The sequence below is a fragment of the Rutilus rutilus genome (assembly GCF_951802725.1).
Source record: "Rutilus rutilus genome assembly, chromosome: 16".
NCBI classification, from domain to species: domain Eukaryota; kingdom Metazoa; phylum Chordata; class Actinopteri; order Cypriniformes; family Leuciscidae; genus Rutilus; species Rutilus rutilus.
Genome location: NC_140224.1, coordinates 8,365,825 through 8,393,111, shown reverse-complemented (window position 1 = coordinate 8,393,111; position 27,287 = coordinate 8,365,825). Strand labels below are relative to the sequence as shown.

The window sequence follows — 27,287 nt, the reverse complement described above, 5'->3', positions numbered from 1 at the left end:
CGTCCTGTGGCGTTTGCAGGACTTAAGTGCAGCACACCTACCTTAGGTCGGCGACACACTGGCTGCGTGGCGTGTCCGTTTTTATTTCGGCTCCCATGTTAACAGGTTAGAGCTTGAGAGCGTGAGACGCGCTTCTCAGTTGCGGCACTGAAAACGCGCTGAAAACGCGTGCATGCCAGAAATAGAACCAACGCCTATTTTTCACGCGACACGCAAGCCTGTTGGAAGCGTTTCCTGGCAAAATATAATAGGAAAAGATGTTTGTATGTCATTTTGACATGAATACATATTAATAAATTACATTTAGATGTTTGAAAGTTAAGGTTTTGACATAAATGTAGATATAAATGTAATTTAAAAAAAATTATCGATTTTCAAATATTGCACCTGTCAATACAGAACGAAATATTCTGTAGCCTATTTTGCCGTCAATAGCCTACTGCCGAGTGCCGACGCTGTCTTTGCTGCTATATATTTATGTTTAACATTAAGTAGCCTAGGCCTTCCACAACTCTCTCCCCATGTCGAATATATCACCAAGAGGCGTATATGTCACCTAGCAGCAGCAGCGCTGTTTCTGGTGTGCAAAGACATAGAAAAAGAGACGCAACTGACACGCAACAGAAACGCCACAATCACACCACACAGCCAGTGTGTCGCCGGCCTTAAGACTACCTAATTAATAGTTAATTATTAATATTTACAATTTAATATAAATGTTAATTTGTTTATTTTTTTAATAAAGAATACTGCTTTATGATCATTCATTTCCATTGTCATTTACAAGCTACATGCGGTCTTGATCGCGTCTGCAATGTGTCAATGTGTCGGTTAACCGCCAAACCGCGATATTTGTTGCTTCTTCACCGCGGTAAGAAAAAATCTCATACCGTCACAGCCCTACTTCCATATGGTAACTTTGTTCTGCACTTCTTGTGGTGGGCGAATGTAAATATCTCTGGTTAACTCTTCAGCTTGTAAAAAAGCTGCTTTAATGTCCATGGAGTTAAGCTGCCATTTATTTTGACATATGACTGCCATGATCATTTTTAGAGACTCCGAGGCACATGTAGGTGAGTCTTTGGGAAGGTCTTGAGTGTTCATTTCTTCAAAGCCTCTAGTCTAGCCTTACGTACAACTCCAGCAGTTGTTTTTTTAAAGGGGTCATATAATGGTACATGCACTTTTACAAGTTGATTGTACTGAAATATGTGTTGGCAGTGCCTGTACACAACCATCATAAAATGATAAAAATCCATCCAGGGTTTTTTCTTATATGTTTTCCCCTCTCTCAAATCAAGCCGTTCGATTTTGTGATGTCACATAATGTTACATACTTTTGGAGTGAGTAGTTAAGTTGACAAGTCAATTAGTATTGCTACTCTTATTTATGGCTCCTAACTGTTATTTGACGGCCCTCCCACGATTGTTGATTGACAGCAGCGTTTCAACACAGATCCGCCCTCACTCGTGAGCGAGCTGTCAATCATAGTCTGCGCGGACCGGCGCGGTCATTGTTGATACGCTGGAGCACTGTCTATGAGCAGAATGGCGTCTAAGCGATTGGGAATAAGGAACACAGCAGTCATTTTGATGTTCCTAAATCCGAACCGCTGAAGACGCAGTGGCTGAGTTTGTTTTTCGAAGTGAATATTCCCCACGATCAACGTCAATACTTTCATGTTTGCGCGAATCATTTCACACACCAGACTGCTTTACAAACGAGGGTCAGTATAAAGCTAGTTTTTCTAAGAAGCTGCTTCTGAAAAAAGGATCGGTACCAACTATTCGTGTTCCTGCTGCACCTCCAGAAGAAGTGAGTGTAACGTTTTATTAACCTCTATATTAATATTTATATTAATCTTTGCAAATCGCTTGCTGCACACTTCACGATGAATGCGGCTGTTTACACTCAGGGTACATTACGGCATGTTTTCTATGTATGACGTTTTCAATATAATTCATAATCCCACGTTTATGATGAACAACGCGTTATGGTTATTGTGTTATTGTGTTACAAAGGGTGTACATACAGAACAGAGGGGCGGGGTGAGCAAATGATCATTATTTAAAGACACATGCACTTAAACGGCGTGCTGAAAACAGAGCTGTTTTTGACCACGTAAAATGAGTGTTTTCTTACAATACTAATGAGAATTTTTAAAGTATATTACAAACTTTTAATTTAGACCCTAAAGAATCATATTAGCTTGTACAAAAATGGCATTACATGACCCCTTTAAGTGTGACACCTCATGGAGATACACTTCTGGCCTTCATCTTTCACTTCTTCAAATATGTTATTTCTCTTCCATGTGCTGAGTATTTTTTGCAGGCATGAAGAGATCATCATGTACTATCAATATATCATATTCACTGTAGTCAGTGCTCAACTTAGCATGTTAGGATGGAATCACCTGAACATTGTCCATTTGTTCTAGATTGACTGATGCAGTTGTGCCAGCAATTTCCTCAGACTCACTGTACTGCAAATTGTATCAGTTTTTGTGTTTGCCGATTGCCTTTCCTGCTCGGCCGAGGATTTTTCCAGTATGGATTTGTCCACTTTGATTATCTGTGTATTGAACTATTTGATCTTTTTTTAGTCTTAGACCTTCACAGTTCGTGGATGAGCAGGTTTGTGGCGTGTGGGATTGATCAAGACTATTCCTTCCAGGTAGCACTGATGCAGAAGGTTCACTGACATCTTCATCATTAAGAGGTTCATCGTTTTCTGGTGTCATTTCCTCATTTTCACTTTCAGTATCACTGAGATCTGCTGCTGGTGTTATTTGGGGATTTTCATCTGTTTTCATTTGTTCTCTTTGTCTCCTCCAGTTTTGTTTGTGGGTCATCCACCTTTCTTAGTCTGGACTGATGCGCTCGAACATAGCTTCCACCATGCCTAACAAATACAACCACACTATCTTAGCTTATGACCACACCTGGACCTTTCCACTCATTAGGATCTACTGGCTTATAATACACTTTGTCCCCCGTTTCATATCTGTCATCAACGGGCCGCAGTTGCTTACGAAGGACTCTTCTAATTCTCTCTGAGCATTCGGCTTCTGTGAATGCTGTTCTCATTGCATGTAGTGTGGTGATTTGTTTAGCTATCCAACTACTCATACTTGTTTCCAGAGCTGGAGGCTTATCGGTGAGGACTGAGGGAAGATTTGGGTTCTGCCCAAACACTAACTGGTAGGGACATTGTGCATGGAGTTCTTTGCCATTAGTGCCCAATCTAGAGCGGTCTTCCAGTCACAGTTGTTGTCCCTCTTCAGTTTCATCAAAATTTCAGTTAGGGGCAGATTGTGCCTTTAAACAAGGCCATTGCTCCATGGACTGTGTCTGCTACATGTATCACAGTTTTTAACAATGTTCTTGAGAATTGTGTTGCTTTCATCATCATGATTATCTGAGCAGGCCAGTAATTTTTGCAGTCTCTATCAGCTGAAGCACGTCCAAATTGTCTGTGTAGTTTCAATAGGACTGTCTCCTTTGCTTTTGTTGTCATTTTTTGTCACAGCAAGAATTTCATTTTCATTTTGTGTCTTGTTCTCACTTGTCTCCTTTTCATCTGCATGAATGTCTTCTCTCAATTTCACACAGTAATGTCCTGAAGATGTTAGTTCAAGTTTAACAGGTTGCTTAAACATCGTTGCTTTGTCATGTGCAATGTCCAGAACTGCACTTGCTCTTTTCAATGAAGTCTTGCTTAAAAGCATTGGTATTTCTGCAGGAACAACTTCTGTCTCTATTTTGCATCTGGTATGTCCTATCCTTGCTGGAATAGTAACTTTCCTTGTGGAATAAACAACCTTGCCATCACCAAATCTGAAAGGTCTTGCACTTTGTTTGTCATCTATTTTCAGTAACTCACTCTGTGGCAGCCCACTTGTGTAATCCTCAAGCCATTTTTCTCCACACACAGTTCTTGTACAGGCTGTTTCAATCACAGCTGATCCTAAAGCCTCCACCATGAAAATGTCTGTGTTAGACAAAGATTCATTTGAAAACAAACTTTTAGTCCTTCATCTTTTGTCAGTCTTACATGTTCCTTTTTATTTGGACAGTCCTTTGCCCAGTGATACGTGCTTTGACAAATTGCACATTTCGATCTTCTTCCATATTTATCAAGGGGGGTTGTGCCTTGAGCTATGGTTTAGTGTTGTTGTGTAGTGTTTGACTTGTGTCCCCATTTTCCTGAGTATCTCGTGTAATAGGCAGTGTCACTATCTGTGTTTTGCAGTGCACTGCCGCCCTCTCGTGGTGAAGCAACGTTATCGCCCAAATTTCTTTTTAAGGCTGATTTCATATCAGTGAAAGAAACGCTAGAGCAAGCTGTAAGTGCTAACTGTTTATCTTTAACAGTAAGTCCGGCAGTATCGAGTAGCTTATAGGCTAGTACGGCGTCAGGAAGCTCCATTTTAAACTTACGTAGCCTGTTGTATCGATGCTCAAACTTGACGATGTATTCCACCATAGAAACACAGCTCTCTCTGGTGATCCGGTCAAACTCTGTGTACTGCCGATCTTTTTCTTCTTTTAAAAACCAAAAAGTCCTATAATCGCTATGAGTGTTTGCATTCCAGTGTCATCATTCAAATCCTCAGCGGAAATTTCCACAGCCCTGTCCCTTGCTCTGCCGTTAGTGACAAAGTAACTGCCGATGCTTGTTTTGTTTTTTTCAGGTCAGTAACACGTCTCCAAATTTCAGTCTCATTTATCCAACTTTCGTAAGCCGTCTTCTCGTCAAACGGTGGGGGATTTTTGTCATTCCCAGCAGCAGCCATCCTCTGCTACCAATGTTGACTCAATAACTACAACTGTTAACTGACAATAAACTCTTTATTGTTCCATCACGTGCAACATAGCCGCTCTTCCTCTCATAGGACGCCAGACCGAACAACCAAAAAAGAAAAACACGCTAACCCACAATTCTCTTCGCACATGCGCAGTAAAAGAAACATAACTTAACAAGAGGTGTGTGTGTGGTTGGGGCGACAAAAGGTTTAAAGGGGGCGCGACAAAAAAAGTTTGAGAATCACTGAACTAAACACTGGATTTTCAAAAGTACGCACCATTGTTGCAGTAAACTTGCACAATGTTCTTGAATGAATTTCACACTGATCTGTTATGGAACGTTCTCAAACGAGGCTGGACTCACAAGAGAGAAACAGATCAAGAACACATTAGGGCTGCAACGATTCATCGAGTTACTCGATTTACTCGATTACAAAAATTCCTCGAGGCAAAAACTCTGCCTCGAAGCCTCGTTAAATTCCTATGACGCGCACTATACGCGCAGGGATCTGATTTCACACGGACCGTTGTTCAGTGTTCAGGAAGCACAATAGCGCGTGATACATTTTGAATTTAGTTGGCGCGATGGCGGAGAGTAAAGATGTCCATAAAGTTTGGGATCGCTTCCTTCCAGCGTCGCTGAAACAAGGTAACGATTCTGTCCCCCGCATTTTTTTTAACCCAGCGCCAATATTTCCGCCCGTGCCTAAGCCTATACATTGATGTTCGCTGATTTTAATCCCATACTGTATTTGTAGTGATGTCGTGATGCGGTTTTACTAGATATGATGTTTAGCTTTAATGTTTTAAAGTAGTAAATGTATTAATGTTCAACTGCAAGAGAGTATAGCCTAAAAAAGAACCCCTTCACACTCACACACGCGCACGCACCCTCGTCTCTCTCACGCGCCAGTCAGACCAATTGCTGCAATGCATCACAAATGCTCAAACTTTTATGTAGTCACGCAACAATAATTTCAGCATGCATTCACTGTATACACCGGGACGTGATGGAGGAACAAATATTGCATTGCAGTCTTTGCGACAAACCTTGTTTGTCACGTCTGCCAAATAGTTACAGACAACAACAAAAAATGAAACTCCCCAGCCTGCTTCTCCAAATCCACTCGTACTTTTGGGGAAGACATAATCGGCTACCAAAGTAATTGAGCATAGAACATTTTCAATTAACAAAAAAATATAATACTACAAAACGTGCTAATATACTTCAACTAGCCTAAGCGAGAAACAAAATGCTGTTCTTTTTAACATATTTGCAATAAAACATTCCCCTTTTTAAAGCTACACTTATTTTTTTATAAATTGTATACATTGTGTACCTGTTTGGCTTGATATTTTATATTCATTTAATTTATTTTTGTTCTCTGGTGGGTAATTTGCAGAAGGTGCAATCCTTTTTTTGTAATGTTGTATTAAGAAGACAAAACTAAGGCCAAATGGCCTTTACTATTTAAGTTTGTATTCATAGTTTTACATGTTATACATGTTTTACAGTATAAAGTTGACTTAACTGTATTGTTTTATAATTGTTGGCACTGGCACTTATAAACACTAAATGGGTAAAAAGTACAATAAATAGGCTTAGTTTTGGAGCCAAATGTTGGAGTTGGAATAAATAGCTCTTTTTTTTTTCTTTTTCTTTTTTTTTGAGAAATAAAAGCCAAATGCTTGATTATTTTACAGCCACATCATTTTCGTTATGCATTATTTGTTTTGGTTGTTTAAAAACACACTAATTTTTTTATCCGATTACTCGATTAATCGATCGATAAAGTGCTAGATTAATCGATTACAAAAAGAATCGATAGCTGCAGCCCTAGAACACATCCTATAAGAAATGAAACACAAATCAGACAAAACCCTCCTTTTATTCCGTCTAATGGTCAACTATTTTCTTTTAGAATTATATGACTATCTGTAAAACACAGCATTAACTAGACTGTTGCATTAATGAACTGTTAATTGACTTCACTTGTTTCCCAAGTGAAACAGAGCAACAAAAAACACAGTGAGGTTTGTGCCTAGATGACAACAGCAAACAATTGAGCCATTCACTCTCACAACCTTAGTAACAAAGACAACGACAACACAGAGCTGCCATTAATGCTCTGAGTAACATAAGAAATCACTTTACCCTGCCAGGAATCAAGACCTGGGCTATTTTTAAACATTTCACCTAAGTGAATGTAATGTATTTGAGCGATGTTCCAATACCTGATGGCCACTAGAGGGGCACTCCGGTGCTGTTGGTTGTTGTTGTTGCGGTGTGCCGAATAAACCAGTCTAAACAGTGCAGTCATGTCTCCGGTTTCCCTCGTGTATATTCTGAAACACAACCAAATAGTATATGTTATTATAGCATAATGATGTAGACATAACATAAATTGGCGACGAGAATAAAAGTTCCCACTTCCAATATCGAGCCTTCAGTCGAATGGAAAGGATGGCTACGATCATCGGACATGTCGAGGCATTCGACGAGGCAAGAGAGCAATGGCCTACGTATGTAGAACGTTTTGAACACTTCGTGGAGGCTGTAATGGCATTAGCGAAGGGAAAAGAGTGCCAGTTTTTCTCAGTGTAATGGGGGCATCGACTTATGGACTTTTACGTAGTCTCATTGCACCAGTTAAAGGAACACGCCGACTTTTTGGGACTTTTACCTCCAGTCCTCCAGTCTTTGTGCTAAGCTAGGCTAGCGGTGGGTGCGTCAGACAGAGTTGAAAATGGTATGTATGGACTTATCTAACTCTGGGGGATACGGTGAATAAGCCAAAGTCCCAAAAAGTCGGCGTGTTCCTTTAAGCCCGGGACTATGGAATATGATGAGATTGTGAATACCCTCCAAGCACATTTTACCCCCCGGCCCATTGTGATTTCAGAGAGGTTCAAATTTCATAAACGGATTCAAGCAGAGGGGGAAAGTGTCGCACAATATGTGGCGGTGTTAAAGAAACTGGCGGAGCACTGTGAGTTTGGCGACAATCTAAATGACGCACTGCGAGACCGATTCGTGTGTGGCCTGAGTAGCGAGTCAATAAAAAGGAAACTATTGACTGAATCGGAGCTCACGTATAAAAAGGCTGTGGATATAGCGATGTCAATGGAGGCTGTATCTAGAGAATCACAGCATTTGAGCAACTCATTGAAAGTAAATGCCATGTCTCTGGCGTCAGAATCGCCCAAGGAGAAATGTTATAGATGTGGAAAGTCCAACCATTTCCAAAATGAGTGTTTTTATAAAGATCAGCTGTGTCACAATTGTGGAAAGAAAGGCCACATTTCACGAATGTGTAAAGGTAAGAAGACAGAGGAGAAAACACTTAGAACTACAGTAAAAGGGAAAAGTGGAAAATGGAAGGGACAAACAAAGAAAAGACCAATTCACAGAGTGGATGCTAATATGGAAAAGAGTGAGGAAGAGACAAATTCAGACACGGATACGGAACTGACACTACACAAAGTGACATCAACACTGCACAATTCTCCACAGGTGAACAAAATGAAAAGTGAAATTGATTTAGTGTCATCTGTAATAAAAGTACAACCAAAAATTGAAGGATTGCCAATTGAGATGGAAGTGGATACTGGGGGGGCGGTCTCTATTATCTCAAGTGAATTGTACAGAGATAAACTGAGCCATGTTCGATTACGCCGGACGAACGTTGTTCTCAAGACGTATACAGGCGACGTTATCACACCAGAAGGTGTTATTTATGGTTTAACCATACATTACACACTAACTAAAGTTTGAAAAATGGGATCACGAAGAACAGGACCTTTAATTGTTATATACACAGTTGAATGTGTTAAAAGTGTTACATACTTTTGGAGTGAGTAGTTAAGTTGACACGTCAATTAGTATTGCTACTAATTTATGGCTCCTAACTGTTATTTCCTAAGATGAATGGATGTTATTATGTTAAAAAGCAAAAATACAGGGTAGACTGAATTAAGGAGGGAGGAGATGTAATGTATTTGAGCGATGTTCCAATACCTGATGGCCACTAGAGGGGCACTCCGGTGCTGTTGGTTGTTGTTGCGGAGTGCCGAATAAACCAGTCTAAACAGTGCAGTCATGTCTCCGGTTTCCCTCGTGTATATTCTGAAACACAACCGAATAGTATATGTTATTATAGCATATTGATGCAGACATAACACGAAGGCTTAGTGTTTATTACAGTTCCTAAGCAGTATGTCATCAAACTATTTGAGAGATCCTTCCTGCTCTCAAAACTTAAAGGCATAATTCACCCAAAAATGAAAATTCTGTCATTAATTACTCACCTTCATGTCGTTCCAAACCCGTAAGACTTTCGTTCATATTCGGAACACAAATGAAGATATTTTTGAAGAAATCTGAGAGCTTTCTGTCCCTCTGTTTACAGCTACGAAACTACTTTGCTACGCTACGCACTTTGATGCTTCAAAAAGTTCATAAAGAGATCATAAAACTAATTCATATAAAGTGATCGTGTCTCTACAGAAAACTCAGACTAAACCGCTCAATTCATATGATGAACTGGTTGAATTTAGGCTTTTATTCACATAAACATTCATCAACTCACACATCAGTTGTGGTAAACGGAAGCTCAAGCATGTTCGCTTGACGTGTGAGAACCAATTAGATTCTTTCTCGTGTTACGCACAACGTTTGAGCTTCAGAAAGAACCAATGAGGTTTGTTCTCGCGTGTCAAGCAGTTTCGGGTGAGCTGTTTGTTCATCAATGTTTATATGTGAATAAATAAAAGCATATAAAGCGATCGAGTCTCTTCAGAACATTTGGACTAAACCACTCAATTCATATGGATTAGTTTTACGATCTCTGAACTTTTTGAAGTGTCAAAGTGTTTGTTGCGTAGACTACCAATGGAGGGACTGAAAGCTCTCAGATTTCATCAAAAAGATTTTCATTTGTGTTCTGAAGATGACCGAAAGGCTTACTGGCTTTTTGCTGTAACACAATTATCTAAATAATGGGTCCCCTGATAAAACCTCAATTAAACGGGAAAAAAAGGAAAGCGGTCGAAGTCTGTCGTAACCCTCCTGTCTGCTGTATCCCACAGTCCCAAGTTCACCGGCTTTCCATCGACCATCACATTGGCAGAATAATTATCAAACTTGAATGAAAGTTAAAGGAGTCATGACCTCGTGTTACCTTGGATACCCAACGCTCTATTATAGTCTTTCAGACACTTCTAAAAAAAAAAAAGTGGAAAAAAAATAAACACAGAGCTCCCTTAGACCCTTATTTCTAAAGGCATTATTGTCTCGCGAGATCTGATGCGATGTTTTGGCTGTCGTGGACGGTCATTATAATAATGCAAATGAGGGGCGCGTTGATTGGTTGCAGGAAGGAGGGGGGTTGTTGACAGCGTTGCATGCTCGTAGTTTCTTTTGCCCTTGATCAGTGAGGCGATACACAGCGCGGGCGCCTCCGCATTTACACGTGTATTGAGTGTGCACTCCGAGCACAGGATAACGGCTGACAGGACAAGAAAGTCAGTTTTTCTGAAGTGAAAGACTTTATTTCAGCGTACACTAATGTCACTGTCTGGTAGTTCCTATTGTGCTGGGGTTTCTGAAGTTGTCGTTATTCATCATAACATAACATGCTCTAAACACGCACGCAGAGTGGAAAAGGAAGAGCGGAGGCGCGGGGAGCAGAGCGCAAATTTGAACTATATCGATATATGCGATATGGTCTAGCAAACAGTTTTAGCCACTGACCATGGACTCCTGTACCATCACTACTGTTGTGTAAAACAAAGTGGAAAGATGTGGATAGCATTCGTAGAGTCCATTCACCGTGTTTATCTCGAAGCTAACGTTACATACAATAGCCGCATTAGCAGTTAGCTGATGTTAACGTACACACAGTAGAGCAATAAAAACACAGTCTTACCGTTTACTTTTCAGGCAGGTCTCTGATGGTGGGGATGGCACCTTTTCCCAAACGGAGCTTCGAGGCCAACTTCGCCTGATATTGTCCCAAATTACTAAATGAATCCTGTGTAAAATGTTTAGCGCAGACACCAAACGTTAGGCCAGTTGAAAGGGTTGTTGGGACAGCGTCATTTAAAATGAATTTCATACACTGATCCCTGATAGTTTCGTCCGTTTTGGGTAGAGAAAACAAATTAGAATGCTGTTTGTGGCAGTCGACCACAGAGCAACGCAGGTGTGCACTTAGTTTCTCCATCTTTCTTTGCCGAATGAATAAGAGGGGGAGAGGGGTAGGGCGTGGCTTCCTGCTGCGCTGTCCATATATGGCATATCCTCCACCGTCGTGACGTCAAGCCAGGGTAGAAATCAAAATCTCGTATTTGAGTGCACGTGGGATATTTTACAAACCCTGAGGTAAACAAACGCTTCACTTTTAAATATCGGCTTCCCGGCCAGTGTTTAATCGTTAGGCAATCATAACATACATTGATTCTCGTGGAAAAATGCAAAATGTGGGTCATGACACCTTTAATAGCATATACTTCACAGACACTACAAATGTCATATCTGACATATTTCACACACATATCCCGACCCGTCCCGAACAATAAACACACTCTCTGCTGCCTCTTGATGGACTGGAGCGGATCTACGTCTCACATGCATCTAACCAGGAACAGTCCTAGATCGATTATAAATATTATCAAAACTTTCATGCCTTGCATGATCAGAAGTAACTTAGGCCTAACTGTAATTAAATTAATGCCTGATTCAATTCCATGAAATGCTGTATAGATATCTATAGGCTATAAAACAATATATTTAACATTTTAACATTTACATCTTATGTTAAAATGTTATGTAACCTTCTCCCTTTAAATACTTTGGTCAGTTCAAAAATAATTTTTGCAATTTTATATTATTTATTTGAAAGAATTAAAAGAGCAGTTTCACGTTGTATTGTTCATCTGGTCGAAGTTGATATGGGATTTAGAAAATAATTAGTAATAAGTAATGGAATAGGATACTTTAGAGAGAGAGAGAGAGAGAGAGAGAGAGAGAGAGAGAGAGAGAGAGAGAGAGAGAGAGAGAGAGAGAGAGAGAGAGAGAGTAATTAGTAGTAGTAGGCTAAATTACACTGTTGAAGATGTAATTAGCAGTAATTAAATTCTATTTTTAGAGAAATGTACCCAACACTGTGCATACATTTTGTTAGGAGATTAATGTTTTAAATAACAGTTTTAATGTAGAAATATTAAATGATTGAAAAAATAAATAATTAAATAATAGGCTTCTTTTTAAATATGAAACTAAAACCAGGGAACATTTATTTCCACTATCTCAGTTTAATATTCAGTGAGGGGAAGGGGTGTTTGGGAAACAGTCAGTATTTCATTTGATGCCAGTAGTGTGAATGTTTGTGTTTGAACTATCTGAGCAGCTCCAGATGCAGCAGTTATAACTGTGGTGACATCATCTTGAGAATGCGTCATAGCAACTCTAAACGACAACTCTGACTCTGGTCTACTGTTGGTGTGTTAGGAGTAAATCGATTGAAAGACTTGAGACTTTCTGCAGATATTGAATTCTTTTAGCATTCGGTGTCCATAATGGCGCTGTTTAGCAGTATTTTTAGTCAATTGTTTGGGTGTTTTGCTCACTTTTTGCACAGAAAGGAGAAACCTCAGAGAGCACAGCAGTATGCAGCGCAAGAATTAGCGGCTGGATACAGAGAAGCAGGAGAAAAGAAAAGGAAGGTGAGAAAACGGAGGAAACAGAAGGTCACAGGGCCAACACCACTTCTTGTGCAGGTCAAACCTCTGCATTCTACAGTCAGATCTTCCTCCTTAAAGCCAATAGAGGGAGAACTCTCAAAGCTTCCAAGTGTCTCCGGACACCTCGCTCTGCCAGGCACTCGCCTCAAACCCCTGCCGCCAGTGACAAAACCAACCGTGCATCCTGAACCAGTTCCAGCACCTAAGGATGTGTTATCCCTGCCATCTTCTCCGCTTCAAGTGGATCCTCCCAAACCGTCGGCAGCTCCTTCATGTCCAGATGAAGTTGTTTCCTTCCGACGCTCTTCATCCCAGATGCATCCATTGGCGGTTCCTCCACGTCCCACTCCAGCACCTGATGAACTGTTTTACATCCGGTGCTCTTCATCCCAAGTGCGTCCTCCCAAAGGATTTCCTCCGAGCCCCACTCCTGCACCTGATGAAGTCATTGCTCTGCGACGTCCTCCCACCCGGAGACCTAAGCCGTTCACTTCCCCGTTTGAGCCACTTCCACAACTCATGCTGGTTGACATCGAGGATGAGGAGGATGAGTATGTGGAGTACAGAGGGAAGACCATCAGTGAACTCAAGACTGAACGCTCCCAAACTCCAGAGGCTGAAATGAGACCAAGAAAGATATTTGCTTGGTTGGAGAAGGACAGCGAGGTGCAGGAGGAAGCGTGGGCGAGCGAAGTGGAGGAAATCCAGGGATTTGAGGAAGAGGATGGTGACCCCAGGGAAAAGGGAGACTCCAAGGCCATGCAAGGCCATTCGGATGAGGCGTCTCAGATCGATGAGCAGATGAGGAGGCTCTTCTGTGTAGCCTCTCCTGACGGCCCCAAGACTGAGACCCAGCACAAGGTGAACGTCCAGAAAACGTGCAAAAGGAAAGTGCCACTTTTTCTGTTCACCTGGGCAGAGGAGAAGGCCAAGAAACAGGAGGAGAAGAAGAAAATCAAAGAGAAGGAGCGAAGAGAAAACGAGTTGCTGCTTGAGCGCTACACGAACGATCCGAGACTCAAGCACTTGAGGATCAACAAGCACAACATCAACTACAACTCCTAAAGCAGATCATCGTCCCTCCTCACCTTTAACCTGTGTAAATAAACAAGTTTGCAAACTAAAAGTTGAAAGATCCATGACTCCTCCTGACTATGAAAACATAAAACACGTGTAATATGAAGTGAATCAATTTGAACTAATTAGAAAAAAAATTCAAGTAATCAAGTAAACCATAGTTGCTTCAATCCAGTTAATCTCCATCTTGAAATAATATCAAATGTATTCTTATATTTACTTTATAAAAGTCAGTAAAAAAAAGATTTCACTGCAAAAAGCCACAACATAAAGATGGACATCTTTACAATTATTCTAAAAGGCCTTTTACTTGCTTATAAAAAAAGACAACAGAAGGCATTTAGCAGATTGTATTCAACAGGTTTTTCAGCAGTTGATCATGCTGACGATTCAGAGGCCTTCAGATATTCTGATATCAAATATGATGCAATAGACTTTTATAGGGTTAACTATACAAATTACATTAATAAACTATTTTTTTGCCAGCATTTTGGGAATTGGGAATAAATTTAGTGGAGGATGAAGCGAGTTGAAGGACGATTTTAAGGTTTTATTTTTGACGTGGAACATCATATTAGAAAGTCTCAGTCTAGTGCATAACTCTTAATGCATGTCTACTGTTTAGAGCACTCGACCTTTTTAAACTAAAGATTGGTTAAAAATAATACAGATGCTACACATAATTTATCATAACTAATTATTAATTTTGTTGATCAGACGGCAGTGAAGTTTGCAACAAAGCAGAAAGATTTACTTTATCAGCACTAAGTAGGCTGTTCTCTATTTTTCCTCTGTCAAAAAATACTGCACCACCTTATCCACAATAATAAATGCAAAAAAATAAATAGTTATATTTCTCTAGCCATTTTTAAATAGGGCACATATCAGCTGGCAAAAAACAAATGAAAATAAAAAGCACAAAATTGAAGAACTAAATTTACATTTAGTCTAAAATACATTCTTCACTGTTTTGTTTGTAGAATTTTGTGGTGAATTCTATCAGATAATAAAAATAATAATAATAATAATAATAATAATGAAAAAAGCATAACCCTGATGACTGACAAAATTGGAAACAGTGTGATGCATCAGAATGAGACGAGTGCAAGTGCTGAGTCTGACCTTGAGGCCTAACAGTACATGTACCAGCATGCAATCGTATATTAACTGTAGCTCTATGGCACATTATTTGTTTCTTAAGAGTGACTATTCCTCTTTTTTCCAGTGCATGAGTGACAAATTGTCAGGAGTGATTGCAAGTCATTCATCAACAAGCTTCCCATGCAATGTGTAAAGGTAAGAAGACAGAGGAGAAAACACTTAGAACTACAGTAAAAGGGAAAAGTGGAAAATGGAAGGGACAAACAAAGAAAAGACCAATTCACAGAGTGGATGCTAATATGGAAAAGAGTGAGGAAGAGACAAATTCAGACACGGATACGGAACTGACACTACACAAAGTGACAGCAACACTGCACAATTCTCCACAGGTGAACAAAATGAAAAGTGAAATTGATTTAGTGTCATCTGTAATAAAAGTACAACCAAAAATTTAAGGATTGCCAATTGAGATGGAAGTGGATACTGGGGCGGCGGTCTCTATTATCTCAAGTGAATTGTACAGAGATAAACTGAGCCATATTCGATTACGCCAGACGAACGTTGTTCTCAAGACGTATACAGGCCAAGTTATCACACCAGAAGGCGTCATCAAAGTGCGTGTCAAGCTAAACAGACAAAGCGTACGCTTACCTTTGTATGTTGTTACAGGAAACGCAGCTCCTCTGTTGGGACGAGAATGGCTTCGCAGAATTCGTCTAGATTGGCGTGAGATCAAAACTGTAAGAGCAGTGCATCAAGTTAATGAAGGGACATTTGACAGTCTTCTAAAAAGGTATGCCATAGAATTCAGAGAAGATCTAGGGACATTCAATGAGTATACAGCTACCTTAAGTCTGAAACCGGGAACCCAACCACAATTTTTCCAAGCTCGAGTGGTACCGTATGCCATCAGACCCAAGGTGGAAGAAGAAATTGATCGCTTACTGAAGCAAGGAATCATTTCACCTGTGCGATTCAGTGAATGGGCAACCCCGATTGTACCTGTAATAAAAAAAGGTGGTAATGTTAGGATCTGTGGTGATTTCAAAATAACATTGAATCCAGCTCTGTGTGCAGAACATTATCCATTACCCCATATTGAAGATTTGTTTGCTTCACTGGCTGGGGGACAAAGATTTAGCAAACTAGACCTTTCACATGCCTACCTGCAGAGTCCTGTGCATGAAGATTCACGTAAATATCTTACCATCACGACCCACAAGGGGATGTTTGTATACAACAGATTACCCTTCGGCATCACTTCAGCTCCATCGATACTTCAACGAGTCATGGAACAAGTGTTACAAGGGCTACCGGGTGTACATTGTTTTTTGGATGATATCCTGGTCACAGGAAAAGATAATGCTCATCATTTAGCTAACCTGGAGGCTGTGTTGAGTCGGCTGGAGAAATGCGGACTTCGTGTGAAAAGAGAGAAGAGTGAGTTTTTCAAAACCTCATTGGAGTATTTGGGACATGTGATCGATGCATCAGGGCTTCACAAGTCCCCAGATAAACTGCGTGCCATCGCCGAAGCACCAGCCCCTGATAATGTTAACCAACTCCGATCTTTTTTGGGACTGGTTAATTATTATGCAAGATTTGTGCCAAATATGGCCACAGTTCTTCACCCCCTGAATGCAATGCTACACAAGGAGGTAAAATGAAAGTGGTCGCCAGAGTGTGAGAAAGCGTTTCAAGATGCTAAAACGCAGCTGTTAACACCCAGTGTACTCACACATTATAATCCAAGACTCCCAGTTCGCTTGGCCTGTGATGCTTCACCATATGGGGTGGGAGCTGTATTGTCACACATGATGCCGGATGGGCAGGAAAGACCCATAGCCTTTGCGTCCCGAACTCTGAGTAAACCTGAGCAAAACTATGCGCAACTAGAACGTGAAGCGATAGGAATCATCTTCGGGGTAAGAAAGTTTCATACTTATCTATATGGACACCACTTCACATTATTAACAGACCATCGTCCACTTACCACCATTCTTCATCCTAACAAAGCAACTCCATCCATGGCTGCTGCAAGACTTCAGAGGTGGGCTCTTCTGCTAGCTGCACATAACTATACGATTCAATATAGAAGTGCTACTGACCATGGGAATGCTGATGCGTTATCGCGATTGCCACTGCCCGTACAGCACAGAGACAAGAAAGATGCAGTGGACGCTTACCTCATAAACAAAATAGATGCACTTCCAGTGTGTAGCAACGACATCAGTAAAGGAACCAGAGCAGATCCGATCCTCTGTCGTGTGAAGGAGATGGTAGCCACTGGATCATTTCCATCTACCAAAGACTCAGAAAATGCACTAAAGCCATACCTCACAAGAAAGGAGGAACTCTCACTGATGCAGGACTGTCTGATGTGGGGACAGCAAGTTATCGTTCCATCGAATCTGAGACAACGAGTTTGAGGATTTACACACAGGACACCCAGGTGTAGTAAAAATGAAGGCTCTAGCTCGTAGCTACATCTGGTGGCCAAATATTGACTCGCAAAAAAATCAAAGACTTGCATGATCTGTCAACAAAATCAGAAATCTCCATGTCTCTCACCTCTACATCCCTGGGCATGGCCAGAAGCTCCTTGGCAGCGAATTCACATCGATTTTGCTGACCCATTTGAAGGGCGAATGTTTCTGGTAGTTGTGGACGCACACTCAAAATGGCCAGAGGTTCATGTGATGGAATCGACAACTTCCTCCAAGACAATTCAAGTGCTGCGTGGTCTATTCAGTCATTACGGGATACCTGAAACCTTAGTTAGCGACAATGGCCCACAATTTACTTCAGAGGAGTTTGGAAGTTTTCTGAAAACAAATGGTGTTAAACATGTGCATTCTGCACCATTCCACCCAGCCACCAACGGGCTGGCTAAGCGTTTCGTTCAGACTTTTAAACATTCACTGAAAGCATCCAAAGAACCAGTACCATTACAGCAAAGATTAGACTCTTTCTTGTTACAGTACAGGAATACACCACATAGCACAACAAAAGAAACACCTGCTATGTTATTCTTGCATCGCAGATTGAGGACACGGCTGGATCTACTGAAACCAAGTGTGAAACTGACTGTGGAGCAGGCACAAAAAGTTCAATGTTCTCACCGTGCCCTCCATGCAAAACACAGAGACTTCAGTGTGGGTGATTCGGTGCTGGTCAGAGATTATCGACGGGGAGAGGAGAAGTGGAAAACCGGTACTGTTTCTTCTCAGTCAGGACCAGTGTCGTACACGGTTCAGGTGGACAGTTCACAAAGCTGGAAAAGACATGCAGATCAAATGTTAGACTGTCATCCAGAAATTACAAAAAACACAGAACCACTGCCAGCAGAGAACAGTACATCACAAACACTGGATGATAAGGGACAAGAACTGCCTTTAACATCTAATGTAGTGGTCGACCGGTATTGTTTTTTTGATGGCCGATGCCGATATCTTAGAGAGCAGGGTGGCCGATGGCCGATATAAAGCCGATATATTTATATATATTTATTTTAATCAATATTTAATAAATTAGAAATAAATTAGAAAACAAATCTTTAAAATAAACATGCTTTTATACTTTAGATGGCAACTCTGCAATCCTATTACAGTATTTTTCACAAAGTAATTGTTTAGAAATATATGAATAAAAAGAGGGTAAACACTGTAACAGGGCACTCAGTAATCTGGTCATTTCGTGCTGGTAATCATATTTTTTCAAATAAAGACAAGGTAACGCTAATTTTACATACAGCACAGTGAAAAGAGATCTTCTGTTCGCATTCACTCACTTCGCACGGACCGACTGTCACTTGCAGACAGTAATGCACACTTCACAAGATATCACAGCTGGATTCGATTAAATCTGCAAGGTTTGTGAAATTAAATGTTTATTAGATATTCTGAGATTTGTTTAAATGACGTAGATGCGCATTTGCTGAATGTTGACGGCAAATGAGAAAGTATTGTAGCCTAACTGTTTGCCTTCTCTATTACAAATAATATAAAAGCTTCCAACACATCGGCCAATCAGAAAAACGTATCGGCCGATGCCGATATTTCAAAATTGCCAAATATCAGCCGATATATCGGTCGACCACTAATGACACCGAACCAAATGCTTTTGACCAGCATGTAACCAAGCTTGTTGAGCCATCGCCTGCTTCTTTCCCAAATGCGAGAAGATTCTGTTAGAACCCGTAAACCACCTAACAGACTTGATCTGTAAAATGTTTAATTGTTATATACACAGTTGATGTGTTAAAAGTGTTACATACTTTTGGAGTGAGTAGTTAAGTTGACATGTCAATTAGTATTGCTACTCTAATTTATGGCTCCTAACTGTTATTTCCTAAGATGAATGGATGTTATTATGTTAAAAAGCAAAAATACGGGGTAGACTGAATTAAGGAGGGAGGAGATGTAATGTATTTGAGCGATGTTCCAATACCTGATGGCCACTAGAGGGGCACTCCGGTGCTGTTGGTTGTTGTTGCGGTGTACCGAATAAACCAGTCTAAACAGTGCAGTCATGTCTCCGGTTTCCCTCGTGTATAATCTGAAACACAACCGAATAGTATATGTTATTATAGCATATTGATGCAGACATAACACGAAGGCTTAGTGTTTATTACTGTTCCTAAGCAGTATGTCAAACTATTTTCGAGATCCTTCCTGCTCTCAAAACTTAAAGGGATAATTCACCCAAAAATGAAAATTCTGTCATTAATCGTTCCAAACCTGTAAAACTTTTGTTCATATTCGGAACACAAATGAAGATATTTTTGATGAAATCTGAGAATCTCAAAAATCACCAGTTACAGATCTGATTATGTGATATAAACTGATGTCATCTCCTATAATTGCTTTTCAGCTAAACAATGATTCATTTCCCAATTAAAATTAAATAGGGCAAAGAATTATTTTAAACATGACACTGCAGATGAATAATAGAAGTGGGTTTGGTTGACTTTATTAATCACTGCAGCACTCACACACATTCAGACAGCATTTGCTCAAGTTTACTTGGTGTATATGTATGATGTAGGCCTAACATTTAAAGGAAAACTCAGGGAAGGGCTAGTTTAGCAACAGCAAAAAACACTGATAAAACAGTTTGACTCCAGACTACAAATACACGGACATTTAAAAGTTTAAGTCCAGAATCATTCATAAGACATTTTCGCTGCCACAACAAAGAGTGGAAAACAGATTTAATGATATATATATTAAAGAAAACTGTTGACTTTCAATCAGTTTGGGGTTGCCAGAGGGGGACTCACCAAACCTTCACCACAGATGTCCAGTTAGAGCCATGAAGAAGCAGCATAAAGGTTCTTTGTAGCTTTATTTTCTCCACAACAATCCCATAAAGCTTCAATAAAGGTTTAGCACATAAGTGCGAATGAGTACATTCATGGTTCCATGAGTATGCGTGTGGTCTAAAACAAAGCATGCAATATATTAATCAATATAACATAACAGAAACACAATTCAATAACAAGATAAATACATAAAATGAGATGTAGCAGAAATGCTTCCATGAAACATAAGCAACATCATGTGAATACGTGAACACAAATCAAATCACTAGTTCTGTGAAGTATCCTTAGACAAGAAGTAGACAAAGAGTATCAAACAAACATAAATGCATTTCAGCAAACAGTTAACATGAGTTGAAATACATAAACCAACTTACTTGTATAATATAGGCACACATCAATGGCAAGAAAGCATAGAGTCCGTTTGCTACACTCACCCCATAGAGAGAGAGCGCAACGCGTCATAATCTGAAGACCACGCCCACCAAGGGGGAAAAACAATCAAACCGTCTCCATTGACTTTGCATTGCGAGAGGCTGCCTCCTTGTCATTTCTTGCTTCTAACAAAAGACAAAATAATGCCTAAAAGCTGCTATGTGACAAGGTGTACAGCAAACAAGCTAAGAAACCCAGAAATAAGTTTTCATAAGCTGTCGACCCCAAAAAACGAGCGTTTGAGGACATAAAAGTCCCCCCCCCCCCAATGCCACCTGCTTGAGATGGGCGGAGCCTAGTGTCTTCACGTTGCTGCTTTGACAGCGTGCTCTGACATTGGCTGATTGCAAGAGCAAGTCTCACACAGACTCAAATACAAAATACATTTACAATGGGCCTTTTTAACAATATGGATGGGAACTATTATTCGTCTTTGTACCTCACATTATATACACATACATAAACGCGCTTTTAAAATATCCGTGAGCTACAAAGACGAACAAAAGTTACGAAATCAAAGGCCCTCAAGTTACCTCAACTTAAAACACGAGAGCAAAACAAGAAACCGCTAATACGTGTAAAACATTATTCCACGAAAAATATAATAGTGAAAATAGGGGGAAACTCACCCGTCCCCGACGACCACACACTTTATGGCCTGCATCTGTGTTCACTTAGCAAGCTATCCCGCTAGCTTTATCTGTGAATGAATCAATAAAAGCTGCTCTGACCGGGATAACCCGTCCTCAAAATTCAACACGCACAAAACAAGAGTTGAGTCGATAAAAGTTGAACGATAATGTGAAATTTCACACACATATCCCGACCCGTCCCGAACAATAAACAACACTCTCTGCTGCCTCTTGATGGACTGGAGCGTCTCACATGCATCTAACCAGGAACAGTCCTAGATCGATTATAAATATTATCAAAACTTTCATGCCTTGCATGATCAGAAGTAACTTAGGCCTAACTGTAATTAAATAAATGCCTGATTCAATTCCATGAAATGCTGTATAGACATATATAGGCAAAAATACAATAGATTTTACATAAAAAAATTACATCATGTTAAAATATTATGTAACCTTCTCCCTTTAAATACTTTGGTTAGTTCAAAAATAATTTATGCAATTTTATATTATTTATTTGAAAGAATTAAAAGAGCAGATTCATGTTGTATTGTTCAACTGGTCGAGGTTGATATGGGATTTAGAAAATAATTAGTAACAATTAATGGAATAGGATACTTTAGAGAGAGAGAGAGAGAGAGAGAGAGAGAGAGAGAGAGTAATAAGTAGTAGTAGGCTAAATTACACTGTTGAAGATGTAATTAGTAGTAATTAAATTATTTTTTTAGACAAATGTACCCAACACTGTGCATACATTTTGTTAGGAGATTAATGTTTTAAATATAACAGTTTTAATGTAGAAATATTAAATGATTGAAAAAAATAAAAAATGAAATAATAGGCTTCTTTTTAAATATGAAACTAAAACCAGGGAACATTTATTTCCACTATCTCAGTTTAATATTCAGTGAGGGGAAGGGGTGTTTGGGAAACAGTCAGTATTTCATTTGATGCCAGTAGTGTGAATGTTTGTGTTTGAACTATCTGAGCAGCTCCAGATGCAGCAGTTATAACTGTGGTGACATCATATTGAGAATGCGTCATAGCAACTCTAAACGACAACTCTGACTCTGGTCTACTGTTGGTGTGTTAGGAGTAAATCGATTGAAAGACTTGAGACTTTTTGCAGATATTGAATTCTTTTAGCATTCGGTGTCCATAATGGCGCTGTTTAGCAGTATTTTTAGTCAATTGTTTGGGTGTTTTGCTCACTTTTTGCACAGAAGGGAGAAACCTCAGAGAGCACAGCAGTATGCAGCGCAAGAATTAGCGGCTGGATGTAACGTTAGAGAGGCTGGAGAAAAGAAAAGGAAGGTGAGAAAACAGAGGAAACAGAAGATCACAGGGCCAACACCACTTCTTGTGAAACCTCTGCATTCTACAGTCAGATCTTCCTTAAAGCCAATAGAGGGAGAACTCTCAAAGCTTCCAAGTGTCTCCGGACACCTCGCTCTGCCAGGCACTCGCCTCAAACCCCTGCCGCCAGTGACAAAACCAGCCGTGCATCCTGAACCAGTTCCAGCACCTGAGGATGTGTTATCCCTGCCATCTTCTCCGCTTCAAGTGGATCTTCCCAAACCGTCGGCGGCTCCGTGTCCAGATGAAGTTGTTTCCTTCCGACACTCTTCATCCCAGATGCATCCATTGGCGGTTCCTCCACGTCCCACTCCAGCACCTGATGCACTGTTTTCCATCCGACGCTCTTCATCCCAAATGCGTCCTGCGAAACCACAGATGCATCCATTTGCGGTTCCTCCACGTCCCACTCCAGCACCTGATGAACTGTTTTCCATCCGGTGCTCTTCATCCCAAGTGCGTCCTCCCAAAGGACTTCCTCCGAGCCCCACTCCTGCACCTGATGAAGTCATTGCTCTGCGACGTCCTCCCACCCGGAAACCTCAGCCGTTCACTTCCCCGTTTGAGCCACTTCCACAATTCATGCTGGTTGACATCGAGGATGAGGAGGATGAGTATGTGGAGTACAGAGGGAAGACCATCAGTGAACTCAAGACTGAACGCTCCCAAACTCCGGAGGCTGAAATGAGACCAAGAAAGACGTTTGCTTGGTTGGAGAAGGACAGCGAGGTGCAGGAGGAAGCGTGGGCGAGCGAAGTGGGATTTGAGGAAGAGGAAGGTGACCCCAGGGAAATGGGAGACTCCAAGGCCATGCAAGGCCATTCGGATGAGGCGTCTCAGATCGATGAGCAGATGAGGAGGCTCTTCTGTGTAGCCTCTCCTGACGGCCCCAAGACTGAGACCCAGCACAAGGTGAACGTCCAGAAAACGTCCAAAAGGAAAGTGCCACTTTTTCTGTTCACCTGGGCAGAGGAGAAGGCCAAGAAACAGGAGGAGAAGAAGAAAATCAAAGAGAAGGAGCGAAGAGAAAACGAGTTGCTGCTTGAGCGCTACACGAACGATCCGAGACTCAAGCACTTGAGGATCAACAAGCACAACATCAACTACAACTCCTAATGCAGATCATCGTCCCTCCTCACCTTTAACCTGTGTAAATAAAAAAGTTTGCAAACTAAAAGTTGAAAGATCCATGACTCCTCCTGACTATGAAAACATAAAACACGTGTAATATGAAGTGAATCAATTTGAAATAATTAGAAAAAAAAAATTCAAGTAATCAAGTAAACCATAGTTGCTTCAATCCAGTTAATCTCCATCTTGAAATAATATCAAATGTATTCTTATATTTACTTTATAAAAGTCAGTAAAAAAAAGATTTCACTGCAAAAAGCCACAACATAAAGATGGACATCTTTACAATTATTCTAAAAGGCCTTTTACTTGCTTATAAAAAAGACAACAGAAGGCATTTAGCAGATTGTATTCAACAGGTTTTTCAGCAGTTGATCATGCTGACGATTCAGAGGCCTTCAGATATTCTGATATCAAATATGCAATAGACTTTATAGGGTTAACTATACAAATTACATTAATAAACTAAATTTTTTTGCCAGTATTTTGGGAATTGGGAATAAATTTAGTGGAGGATGAAGCGAGTTGAAGGACGATTTTAAGGTTTCATTTTTGACGTGGAACATCATATTAGAAAGTCTCAGTCTAGTGCATAACTCTTAATGCATGTCTACTGTTTAGAGCACTCAACCTTTTTAAACTAAAGATTGGTTAAAAATAATACAGATGCTACACATAATTAATCATAACTAATTATTAATTTTGTTGATCAGACGGCAGTGAAGTTTGCAACAAAGCAGAAAGACTTACTTTATCAGCACTAAGTAGGCTGTTCTCTATTTTTCCTCTGTCAAAAAATACTGCACCACCTTATCCACAATAATAAATGCAAAAAAATAAATAGTTATATTTCTCTAGCCATTTTTAAATAGGGAACATATCAGCTGGCAAAAAACAAATGAAAATAAAAAGCACAAAATTGAAGAACTTATCAACTAAATTTACATTCTTCACTGTTTTGTTTGTAGAATTTTGTGGTGAATTCTATCAGATAATAATAATGAAAAAAGCATAACCCTGATGACTGACAAAATTGGAAACAGTGTGATGCATCAGAATGAGACGAGTGCAAGTGCTGAGTCTGACCTTGAGGCCTAACAGTACATGTACCAGCATGCAATCGTATATTAACTGTAGCTCTATGGCACATTATTTGTTTCTTAAGAGTGACTATTCCTCTTTTTTCCAGTGCATGAGTGACAAATTGTCAGGAGTGCTTGCAAGTCATTCATCAACAATAAATATCTGGTAGCACTGGGGCTGACAATAAAGCACTAAGCTTAATTTAGGGTGTAGATGAAATTAACTTTATTTATTATCATTCATAATGTCTTAATATTGACTAAAAAGCAAAACGAGTGGAACATTTGATTATTAGGGAGTGAAAATAGCCAATAAGCATCCTACTGTTTATAATGGTATTTTTTTATTTATTATTATTTTCAAATAAGTGTTTAAATAAGGAGTTTTCCTACATCTTAATTTTTTTTTAGTTTTAGGACAATCTTTGAAGGATGAACAAAAAATGTGTTGATCACATTAAAAATAACATTTATATATGATAGTTTTGAAGTGCTGGAAAAAGATGTGTAGTACTTGTAAGCGTTTGACTATTTCTGTCACATTATGGTTACAGTTACTACACTAAATCCATGGTGAATGTTGCTGATTTGTGGACTGAAAGCTTTCTATAAGTGTTTATCCTGGTTTCCACGTCAGCGCTGTTTGATCTGATATCTATGGTTTATAACAGAGAACTCTGCGCTGAATCGTAATTTCTCCCTGGATCTCGCAGCAATGATGTTATTAATTCTGAGGTGAATTCAATGGATTTCTTCACTGGATCTCCTAGTAACAGTGTCGTGTAATAGAGATTGGCCCACTTTCGGGGGCGCTGCGCTTTTCTATTGTTCCGAACTATTGTAATAAACGGTCCGTGAAGCATAAACGAGTAGCGCATTTTCTTTCCGCTTTCATTTTCGCTGCTCGGCAACGTTGTGGTCGCAAAATGCGACCAATTGGTCCCAGTCTGGAGCCCTGGGCTGACCACAAGATCTGCTGAATAGTTCCAGAGTGTATAAGCTCCTTCATACTGCTGATTTCTAGACGCAGTCTCTTTTCAGTTACAGATTTTGTAGATTTGAGAGCATCGAGAAGGGAATGATTGTCTATTACACACACAATAGGCACATTGATGCATGAGCAGCCACCAGTGGTAATCTCAGAGTATAGTGTAGCGAGGAAAACTGCAGTCAACTCCATCGGCAAGTGCCAAAGTCTCTCCTGCTAAGGTACTCCGTACATCTTCTCCTGATCCGTTTTGAATGCCAAGATATAGGTTTTCCTATTTCCCATTTTCCCCCATAAGCATGATGAAATGTCCACCCTGTGTGCCACTGTCCGGAAGATTTCCCATTGAGGAATCACTGTACACCACCAATTGAAAGGAAGGAATGATATTTATGGAGAATGCATCTGTACCACCCCAAATAAAGTCATCCACATGTGACGCAAGAATCCCCATCACCTTGCAGGAATCATCCACCCAGTAAAACACTGCTGGATCTACATTTGATACTGTAGCTCCCAATTGTTGCATGGTGTCTTTCACTCTATTGTACCAGAATAAAGAAGCATCTGTTAGGCCATAAACACATTTTTTTCAACTTCCATATGGTAACTTTGTTATGCACTTCTTGTGGTGGGCGAATGTAAATATCTCTGGTTAACTCTTTAGCTTGTAAAAAGGCTGCTTTAATGTCCATGGAGTTAAGCTGCCATTTATTTTGACATATGACTGCCATGATCATTTTTAGAGACTCCGAGGCACATGTAGGTGAGTCTTTGGGAAGGTCTTGAGTGTTCATTTCTTCAAAGCCTCTGGCCACTAGTCTAGCCTGATGTCCAACTCCAGCAGTTGTTTCTTTAAGTGTGCACACCCGCCTCATGGAGATACACTTCTGGCCTTCATCTTTCACTTCTTCAAATACGTTATTTCTCTTCCAGGTGCTGAGTATTTTTTGCAGGCATGAAGAGATCATCATGTACTATCAATATATCATCTTCATTGTAGTCAGTGCTCAACTTAGCATGTTCGGATGGAATCACCTGAACATTGTCCATTTGTCCTAGATTGACTGATGCAGTTGTGCCAGCAATTTCCTCAGACTCACTGTACTGCAAATTGTACCAGTTTTTGTGTTTGCCGATTGCCTTTCCTGCTCGGCCGAGGATTTTTCCAGTATGGATTTGTCCACTTTGATTATCTGTGTATTGAACTATTTGATATTTTTTTAGTCTTAGACCTTCACAGTTCGTGGATGAGCAGGTTTGTGGCGTGTGGGATTGATCAAGACTATTCCTTCCAGGTAGCACTGATGCAGAAGGTTCACTGACATCTTCAGCATTAAGAGGTTCATCATTTTCTGGTGTCATTTCCTCATTTTCACTTTCAGTATCACTGAGATCTGCTGCTGGTGTTATTTGGGGATTTTCATCTGTTTTCATTTGTTCTCTTTGTCTCCTCCAGTTTTGTTTGTGGGTCATCCACCTTTCTTAGTCTGGACTGATGCGCTCGAACATAGCTTCCACCATGCCTAACAAATACAACCACACTATCTTGGCCTATGACCACAACTGGACCTTTCCATTCATTACAATCTACTCGCTTATAATACACTTTG

General features: G+C 40.2%; 1 protein-coding gene across 1 annotated transcript in view; it reads right to left on the bottom strand.

The window, feature by feature from the left end:
* Positions 1-20,106, bottom strand: part of LOC311306072 (SUN domain-containing protein 1-like) — a 30,940-nt gene extending 10,834 nt beyond the window's left edge. Inside the window, exons 1-3 of the mRNA XM_084434254.1 lie at positions 20,012-20,106; positions 19,180-19,287; positions 17,853-18,004 (exon numbers count right to left, since the gene is read on the bottom strand). The gene's annotated coding sequence lies outside the window, so the exon portion shown is untranslated. The remainder of the gene's footprint in view (positions 1-17,852; positions 18,005-19,179; positions 19,288-20,011) is intronic.
* Positions 20,107-27,287: the final 7,181 nt, after the last annotated feature.